This window comes from Triticum urartu, chromosome 7A (genome assembly GCF_056163025.1).
Source record: "Triticum urartu cultivar PI428250 chromosome 7A, HENAU_Tu73, whole genome shotgun sequence".
NCBI lineage: Eukaryota > Viridiplantae > Streptophyta > Magnoliopsida > Poales > Poaceae > Triticum > Triticum urartu.
Window position 1 is genome coordinate 484,750,827 of NC_141879.1, and position 10,771 is coordinate 484,761,597.

Consider the following 10,771-nt stretch of genomic DNA (forward strand, 5'->3'; position numbering starts at 1 on the left):
CGATGCCCAGCCACCACCCACTTCATAGCCACTGTCGATGATCTAGCCGACATGCTCGACTTCGACTCCGAAGACGTCGACGATATGGGCGACGATATAGGAGACGAACAGGAACCAGCGCCTACAGGGCACTGGCCAGCCACCTCGTCCTACGATGTATACATGGTGGACACACCCAAAGGAAACGACGAGGAACGGGAGGACACAACGAAGGGTCGTTCCTTCGAAAAGCAGTCAAAGCAGTGGCGTAAGCGCCGCTCCAAACCCCACCTCGACAGAAATAGCGGTCATACAGACCCAGCCACAGAGCAGGGTGAGCCGGCGGACGATGAACATGGCATCGAGCAACCGTCCGAACAAGGTAACTTCGATAACCAAACCAAACAACATGTCCCCGACGAAGATAATAGTCCGGATGACCTCACGCCGGACAAGTTCCTGGAGCAGAAGAACCTCCATAAAAGGCTCGTCGCCACTGCGCGTAGCCTGAAAAAGCAGAAGCGGAAGCTCAAGACTGCGGAAGATGCACTCAGAATCAGATGGAGCAAGGTACTCAACACCGCAGACAAATATGGCGGCAGTCGCCACACAAAGAGCTACCCGAAGCGAAAGCTACTGCTCGAATTTGATGAGGATGTCTTAGAGCCCCCGCAATCAAAAAACAAAGCAGCCATCCGGTTGGATAGACGACCTCATGGACAACATAGAGCGGCAAACGGCGCCGCACACAAGCCAACACGCGATCCACACAAGGACTCGCATCAAAAAGATGGCCCAACCAGATCTATCTACGGGCCAAGAAAGCACGCTCTAGCAAGCAATGCAACACAGCAAATATCCGAACAACACGGCACACCGAAATACAGGGGTGCCGCACACCCCCTATGTTTCACTGATGAGGTGCTGGACCATGAATTTCCAGCGGGAATCAAGCCCGTAAACATAGAGGCATATGACGGAACGACAGACCTGGGGATTATATCCTCCATATCCACATGGCTAGAGGAGATGACCTCCATGCCATCAAATACTTACCCCTCAAGCTCAAAGGGCCATCACGGCATTGGCTTAAAGGCCTTCCCGAAAACACCATTGGAAGTTGGGAAGAGCTCGAGGACACTTTTCGGGCAAATTTTCAAGGGACCTATGTCCGACCACCGGATGCAGACGATTTAAGTCATATAACTCAACAACCCGGAGAGTCAGCCCAGAAGCTCTGGAACAGATTTCTTACTAAAAAGAACCAAATAGTCGACTGTCCGGACGCCGAATCCTTAGCAGCTTTCAAACATAGCGTTCGAGACGAATGGCTCGCCAGACACCTCGGCCAGGAAAAGCCAAGAACAATGGCCGCATTAACAAGCCTCATGATCCGCTTTTGCGCGGGCGAGGACAGCTGGTTGGCAAGATGCAACACCAGCGACCCAAGTACATCCGAAGTCAGGGATGGAAACGGGAAGCCACGACGCAGCAAAGACCAGCACCGGAATAAGGGAAATAGCCCGAAGAGCACGGCAGTTAACGCCGGATTCAAAAGCTCTCAGCAGGGTCAGCAAAAGCTGCCCCTCAAAGATAACAGGGACGAACTGTCTAACCTAAACAAAATCCTGGACAAGATATGTCAAATCCACAGCACCCCTGGGAAGCCCGCAAATCATACCCACAGAGAATGTTGGGTCTTCAAGCAATCCGGCAAACTCAACACCGAACACAAGGGGCTGGATACACCAAGCGAAGACGAGGATGAGCCTCACACGCAAAACACTGGGGAACAGAAGAAATTTCCACCAAAAGTCAAAACAGTAAACATGTTACACACGATAAAGGGGAGAAGCAAAGTGGCACTCCCAGATAAACATGCCCAAGGGCCTATCACCGCGGAGTTCTGCCACTGGCCGTCTCAACCAATCACCTTCGACCATCAGGATTACTCAGCAAGTATCCAGAGCGCAGGATGGGCTGCCTTGGTATTAGAATCAATAATTGACGGATACCACTTCACACGAGTCCTGATGGACGGCGGCAGCAGCTTAAACCTGATATATCAGGACACAATCTACAAAATGGGGATAGACCCAATGAAAATTTGCCGTAGCAATACTACCTTTAGAGGAGTAACGTCAGGCCCAGGGGCTCATTGCATGGGCTCCCTGCTACTAGAGGGTGTATTCGGCTTCCCCGACAACTTCCGTAGCGAAAATTTAACCTTCCACATTGCTCCGTTCCAAAGTGGCTATCAAGCACTACTCGGACGCGAAGCTTTCGCCCGCTTTAACGCAATACCGCATTACGCTTCCCTTAGGCTTAAGATGCCCGGTCCATGTGGCATCATTACAGTAAAAGGAAATATTGAGTGATCCCTGCGCGCCGAAAAGAATGCGGCTGCTGTGCCAGCCGCACACTAAAGCATCCTCACCAACTAAAATATTCGATAGGTCGACAAGACCACGGACACGGTTAGACGAGTCCGGCGCAGCTATATGTAATTCATACAGGTTTGATGACCACACCCCTATTACAAATACAAGGGGCTCAACGCGCGCAGACAAGTGGCAATTTTTACTCATCTTGATCTATACATGGTTTCTTTAAAACCTACCTTTTTGCACGACAACTTTTCACCTAAGTTCCTCTCTTTTACAGATGACCATCGTGCTATACCCGTCCATGATACGGCACAATGGAGACACAGGCGCAGACGTGCAGCAGGGACCCGTTCAAAGGATTCTTTTTAGATTAAGACCCTGCGTCAACCTTTTTTACTGTCTCTTGTTGATACACATCCCTCGGATTCTCAGTACCATTGAGAAGGATGCTGACATCTTGGCATGTGGCCATGTCAGAATAATGCATGTACCTGGACACCAGCGGCTTCTTACAAAGGGCACTGTTTAGGCCCGGTTTACACCATAAAGACCGAATACCTAAGGGAGTGTTCGGCGTCGCGAGTTTGGCCTTATATGCATCAGCTCCGAATCATGTCTTTGGTCAAATGTTGGGTTTGCCCGGCTCCTGTGTTTTGCTGCCTTACGTTCCGCTCTATCGGCTAAGGCGGCACTGAGAGAACTACTGCGATTATGCCCTGGTTCATCCGGACGAGCACCTCAGTAGAGAAAGCAGAAAACTGACTGTCATGATATAGCACGAGACTGGTCAACCACTCGATGACCCATCGGAATCTTAGAATTCCTCCGCCTTAACGAAGGGTCGTTTCCCGGCTGGGAAAGTACGCACCCCGAATTCAGATGAGTGCGGAGCCACCAGGGGCTATATAGTAGCCCCACTGTCAAACTCCTATGGCTAAGTGAAAGTGTTAAAGCATTATAGTCCGGTTGCCTAGTTCACTGTGCTATCACCTCCTTATTAGGACCAAGACGTTGGATTAAGTGTGAATACGCGTCTTCTACGAACACCCCCGCATTATATGCATGGGGGCTGAAGCCGACGACTGCAATCTTTCAGGTTATACACATGTATACATAAACGGCCGCACAGGAGGCATCACAATACTTTCGGGCACAAGTATAAATACAGCCTTGATAAATTCAATAAAAACATTGTTTTTACAATGGGAATACATGTCATTCAAACATAATATTCTTCGAGCACTGGGCCTCTATGAAGCGAGCACCCTCAAGAACTTCTTCAAAATAGTGCTCGGCAGCCACTCGGCCTATGGCCGAACCCTGCACCGCAACAGTAGTAGCATCCATCTCCGCCCAGTATGCTTTGACACGGGCAAGGGCCATCCGCGAGCATTCTATGCACGCCGACCTCTTCATTGCATTGATGCGCGGCACCGCACCAAGGAACTGCTGCACTAAGCTGAAATAGCTGTTCGGCTTCGGCTTTTCCAGCCACAGATGATCTACGACGGACCTCATGGCAAGTCCGGACAACCTATTGAGTTCGGCCCATTCAGCTAGCTGATCGGTCAATGGAAGCGGACGCTCTGGCACGTTGAACTGTGACCAGAACAGCTTGTCCACTTCCCAATCTGTTTGATCTCGAAAGTATTCGGCCGCATCGATAGCGCTCGCCGCCAAGTCCAGATATGCGTCCGCCGAACTCCACAGCCGATCCAGAGGGGCATACCGCGGATCTCCGAACTTCCACCGCAGCAAAAAGGGCTTCCCAGCCACAATATCACAGGCTTCAAGCAGTTCCTCCTTCTTCACTCTCATGGCAGAACGGGTGTCTTTTGTCGCCATCGTGGCCTTTTCAAGGTCCGTCGCGTTGGCTCGGTTTTCTTCTTCAAGGAACTGGCAACGGGTCGGCAGTGTCTTTTAACTTTGCAGCCATCTTGGCCAGTTTCTCTTTGCTCTCACAATGCGCGGCCTTCTCGGCTTTCAACTCTTCGGCCGCCTTCAAAGCAGCTGCATTACTACTCCTTGCTTGTTCTTTGGCTCGGGCAAGTTCCGCCCGAAGGGTCTCTACGGTGGCAGCTCCATCTGCAGTCACAAAATATTAAAGATACTGGCATCATGCTGCTCTTACTATGTGACATTCACCAGAAAATATCACTTACCCTATGCCTCGTCAAGCCTCTTGTTAACAAGCTCGATGTCGGCATCCGCCGCATCCAGTTGCCACTTTAGTTCGGCAAACTCATGAGTCCGGCTAGCCACCGGAGCTTCCACTACCTGCACATTAAAGCGGTATGGTTATTACCTGGGACTACGACCCTCTGCTTGCCACCGTTCTCGGTGAAAACCAGAGTCTCAGGGGCTACTATCTACACAGGGCACACCTAAAAATGTGCGGTACTATTACAAAGGTATATCATTTTACGTACCTCAAAGCCTGTTAGTAGACACATAAAGGCATCATGCAACCCGCTTTCGGCGGACGAAATCTTTTCCATCACTATAGTCATTAACGTACGGTGTTCTTTCAAGATGGTCGCTCGCTTAAACAGATCCCTCAGTGCGTCCGACCGCATACCAGACGGCACCGGACTCTCTTGTTTGCTCTCTTCAAGAGCCAGATGCTGGGGACTTCAGGCTACTACGGGATTATCTTCTGGCCTCACCGGATCCGGAGAGGCCCTCCGCGACGACACTTCAAGGTCGCCCACTTCTTGATCGGGGGAGTCCGGGGGAGGCGTTTCGCTCTCCATCATCTCTGGAAGAAGGTCCCCTGAAGACGAGCTCAGTTGAGAAGGGCTAAGATCCGAACTGCAAGATAAACGCTTTGGTTATCTTCCTCGGAAATTAGGTAAAATATTTTTACTATTAAGTTTTTTTATCACTTACGGCTCGTTTGAGGGATGATCCCCGCGTGGACTTTGTGCGGCAAGAGCACCCCGCAAGGCAGGACCCTCTGTTGGAGACTTCTTCTCCCGTTTGGAAGCCTTGGTTTCTGGATCCTCAGAGGCTGTCCTCTTCCTTCCCCGGAGTGAGAGAAGGTCGGAATCTTCCCCTTGGTTATCTTCCTTCATGGAGGCGCTCATTCCCTCGGTTGGAATTGGTAGCGATGGGGGCCCGCTTTCTCCCTCATTATTCCCCCCTTTATCTTCCTTTGAGAGCTCCAGGCAAGGTGCTAGCTCGAGCATCTTTGCCAGTACTGGATAGTCCAAACCCTCAAGAAGGGGGGCCGAACACCGAATCATCTTCGCCTTTGTTAGCCAATCCTGGTCGAAGGGCGATTTCTTAGAATGATGTCATGATAAGTGAAAGACGGTGTGTTCGGCTAGAGGATTACTTACTTGGTCGGCGGTGCAGTTGCTGCTCAGGCCCATGTCCTCGGTAGTATCTGGACACTCCATTTGAGGTCCGAAGAATGATTTATACATCTCCTCGTGCGTCAGGCCGAGGAAATTCTGAATAGCACGCGGTCCTTCTGGGTTGAATTCCCACAAGTGGAGGGGCCGGCGTTTGCAAGGCTAGACTCGACGAACCAGCATGACTTGCATTACCATAACCAAACTAAAATCTCCCTCTAAGAGATCCCGGATGCGGCTCTGCAATATGGGCACATCCTTGGCTGGACCCCAGCTCAGCCCCTGCTGATCCATGACATCAGTTGTGGTGGAGGGCCCGAGCGAAAGGCGGGGGAAGCTACCCACTTGGCACTTCTGGGAGCGGTGATGTAGAACCACTCCCGTTGCCATAATCCGGACACCTCTGGAAAGGAACCTTTTGGCCACGGAGCTCCTGCAATCTTGCTTATTAATGCGCCTCCGCATGCTGCATACTGCCCTTCGACCGTCTTCGGCTTCACATCAGAGGTCTTGAGCCACAGGCTGAAGTGAGGGGTAATGCATAGGAAGGCCTCACATACGGCAATAAATGCCGAGATGTGGAGAAAGGAATCCGGGGCTAGATCATGGAAATCAACCCGTAATAGAACATCAAACCCCTTACGAAGGATCCAGAGTGAGGCATAGTCCTCGGAGGAAGTGGGCGATGAACATGACATCTTCATTGGGTTCAGGAGTAGGGACGACCTGCCCTCGGGCGGGCAGCCGATGTGAGACTTTGGCGGTTAGGTATCTTGCCTCCCTCAACTTCTTGATATCCTCTTCCGTGACGGAGGAGGGCATCCAACGGCCCTGGAGGCTGGATCCGGACATGATTGAAGAGCTGAAACACCTGACCTAGGCTTTGAGTGTTAGAACTCGAGGCGGGGGAGGGATTCGATTGAGCACGGGAGGAAAAAAAGTAAAGGCCTTGACCCTTATAAAGGGGGTGAATATCAAGCGTCCTCCTCGTGGCCGTTTGGGACTTACCTAAAATCTAAGAGTCCTAGGCGTGGTTGGGTTACCCACGCCCGTATTGATGAGAATCCCGTAATACGGGGAACATGATCTCTGCTTTGACAAGACGTGTCAAGAAACTGCCTCGCATTATGTGTGGGGCTAGTTAAGGAAAAATGGTTCGAATAATCACCGAGCCATGGCATAATGTCATGTTGCCAAAACGTGTCAGCAGATTAGATTTGTGGAAATATTATTCTCACTCTACGGTGGTATGTGGAACTTATTTTGCAGGGTCGGACACTATCCTTTTATTTGAACTCTTCTGTGGTATATCCGGAGGAGGAACCCGCCTTGCAATGCCGAAGACAACACTGCATGCCGGACTCATCATCATGGAAGCCTGGTTTAGGGGCTACTGAGGGAGTCCGGGATTAGGGGGTCTCCGGACAGCCGGACTCTATCCTTGGCCGGACTGTCGGACTATGAAGATACAAGATTGAAGACTTCGTCTCGTGTCCGGATGGGACTCTACTTGGCATGGAAGGCAAGCTAAGCAGTACGGATATGGATATCTCCTCCTTTGTAACCGACCTTGTGTAACCCTAGCCCCTCCCGGTGTCTATATAAACCGGAGGGTTTTAGTCCATAGGACAACAGACAATCATACCATAGGCTAGCTTCTAGGGTTTAGCCTCTCTGATCTCGTGGTAGATCTACTCTTGTACTACCCATATCATCAATGTTAATCAAGCAGGAGTAGGGTTTTACCTCCATCGAGAGGGCCCAAACCTGGGTAAAAACATTGTGTCCATTGTCTCCTGTTACCATCCGCCTTGACGCACAGTTCGGGACCCCCTACCCGAGATCCGCCGATTTTGACACCGACACCCCTTTTGATTTCCCGCAACAATCCAAGAGTAATGTTGATTAACATCATTGAAGACTTCTTGGATTATATCTAGAACTGGGGCTTCCTTTTTAAGATTCTCTTCAAAGATTTTATTGTTGCCAAGCAAATGTCTTAAAGCATAATCACTATTGTAAAGAATTTCATCTATCATAGGTTTTTCACGATTCATACCACAAAAGTCAAAGATTTCCCTAGCTCCCCGTATTATGTAGTCAAAATCATTCATAAGAACGAGAGTGGCTAACTTTTTAGTTCTAGGATTCTTTATAACGGGGAGCTAAAAAACAATCTTCGCAAGGTAGGATGGGTACGAATAAATTTACTTTCAAGTTTCAGAACTAGTGCTGAATTAGCATCCACATAAGATCTAGTAGTTTTAAGTATGGGAGCATCATCAAGACTAAGCTTCCCAACACAATTGAAAAATTCTTGGATACGTTCTTTTCCCATAACATTCCCTTGCCCCAAGATAAAAGTTTGAGCATCCAGATTGCCTGTACGTCCAATCTTAGGAGTCAGGCCATCATCTATTGGTGCCATACCAAAATCACTCATGATTGGAAGCAAAGAACAGATCTTATGAGAAAGTGGCGAATGGAAAAGGAGAGGCGAATAAAATGGCAAATTTTTGTGAAGTGGGGGAGCGGAAAACGAGGGGCAAATGGCAAATAATGTAAATTGCAAGGAGATGAGAATTGTGATTAGGAACCTGGTTATGATGAAGATCCTCCCCGGCAACGGCGCCATAAATTCCTTTTGATGTCGCTTGAAGCTACGTCGGTTTTTCCCCAAAGAGGAAGGGATGATGTAGCACAACGGCGGTAGGTATTTCCCTCAGATATGAAACCAAGGTTATCAAACCAGTAGGAGAACCAAGCAACACAATGTAAACAGCCCCTGCACACAAATAACAACCACTCGCAACCTGGCGTGTTAAAGGGCTTGTCAATCCCTTTCGGGCAACGGCGCCAAAAATGGCGTGTTGACGGGAGAGAGTTGTGAATATTGATAGATCGAACACCAAATAAAATAAATTACAGCAAGGTATTTTTGAATTTTTGGTTTAATAGATCCGTTTATCTATGGCGGTAGATATAGATCCCATCTTTTTATCCTTAGTAGCAATGATACATACGTGTCGGTTCCCTTTCTGTCACTGGGATCAAGCACCGTAAGATCGAACCCACTACCAGGCACCTCTTCCCATTGCAAGATAAATAGATCAAGTTGGCAAAACAAACCCCAAATATCGGAGAAGAAATACAAGGCTATAAGAGATCATGCATAAAAGAGATCAAAGAAACTCGAATACTTTCATGGATATAAAAAGATAGATCTGATCATAAACTCAAAGTTCACCGATCCCAACAAACACACCGCAAAAGAGTTACATCATATGGATCTCCAAGAGACCATTGTATTGAGAATCAAGAGACAGAGATGAAGCCATCTAGCTACTAACTACGGATCCGAAGGTCTACAAAGAACTACTCACGCATCATCGGAGAGGCACCAATGGCAGTGGTGAACCCCTCTGTGATGGTGTCTAGATTGGATCTGGTGGTTCTGGACTCTACGGCGTCTGGATGAATATTTCGTCGACTCCCCTAGGGTTTTCAGAATATTGGGGTATTTATAGAGCAAAGAGGCGGTCCGGGGGTCACCCGAGGAGGGCACAACCCACCATGGCGCGCCTGGGCCTCCTGGTGCGCCCTGGTGGGTTGTCCCCTCCTCGGCACTCCCTCCAGGTGCAACCAGGGCCCAATATCTTCCATCTAGTCCATAAAAAATCTCCGTAAAGTTTCGTGGCATTTGGACTCCGTTTGATATTGATTTTCTGCAATGTAAAAAACATGGAAAAAACAACAACTGGTACTTGGCACTATGTCAATAGGTTAGTACCAAAAATGATATAAAATGATTATAAAACATCCAAGATTGGTAAAAAAACAGCATGGAACAATCAAAAATTATAGATACGTTGGAGACGTATAACCTACGGGTTCGAGAACTATGTAGACATGACCAAGACACATCTCCGGTCAATAACCAATAGCAGAACCTGGTTGCTCATATTGGTTCCTACATATTCTACGAAGATCTTTATCGGTCAAACCGCAATAACAACACACGTTATTCCCTTTGTCATCGTTATGTTACTTGCCTGAGATTCGATCGTCGGTATCATCATACCTAGTTCAATCTCATTATCGGCAAGTCTCTTTACTCGTTTCGTAATACCTCATCCCATAACTAACTCATTAGTCGCATTGCTTGCAAGGCTTATAGTGATGTGCATTACCGAGAGGGCCCAGAGATACCTCTCGGATACACGGAGTGACAAATCCTAATCTTGATCTATGCCAACCCAACAAACACCTTCGGAGACACCTGTAGAGCATATTTATAATCACCCAGTTACGTTGTGATGTTTGATAGAACACAAGGTGTTCCTCTGGTATTCGGGAGTTGCATAATCTCATAGTCAGAGGAATATGTATGAGTCATGAAGAAAGCAGTAGCAATAAAACTTAACGATCATTATGCTAAGCTAATGGATGGGTGTTGTCCATCAAATCATTCTCTAATGATGTGATCCCGTTCATCAAATGACAACACATGTCTATGGTCAGGAAACTTAACCATCTTTGATTAACGAGCTAGTCAAGTAGAGGCATACTAGGGACACTCTGTTTGTCTATGTATTCACACATGTACTAAGTTTACAGTTAATACAATTCTAGCATGAATAATAAACATTTATCATGATATAAGGGAATATAAATAAAAAATTATTATTGCCTCTAGGGCATATTTCCTTTAGTCTCCCACTTGCAGTAGAGTCAATAATCTAGATTACATAGTAATGATTCTAACACCCATAGAGTCTTGGTGTTGATCATGTTTTCCTCGTGGAAGAGGCTTAGTCAATGGGTCTGCAACATTCAGATTCGTATGTATCTTGCAAATCTCTATGTCTCCCTCCTTGACTTGATCACAGATGGAATTGAAGCGTCTCTTGATGTGTTTGGTTCTCTTGTGAAATCTGGATTCCTTCACCAAGGCAATTGCTCCAGTATTGTCACAAAAGATTTTCATTAGAACCGATGCACTAGGTATTACACCTAGATCGGATATGAACTCCTTCATCCAGACTCCTT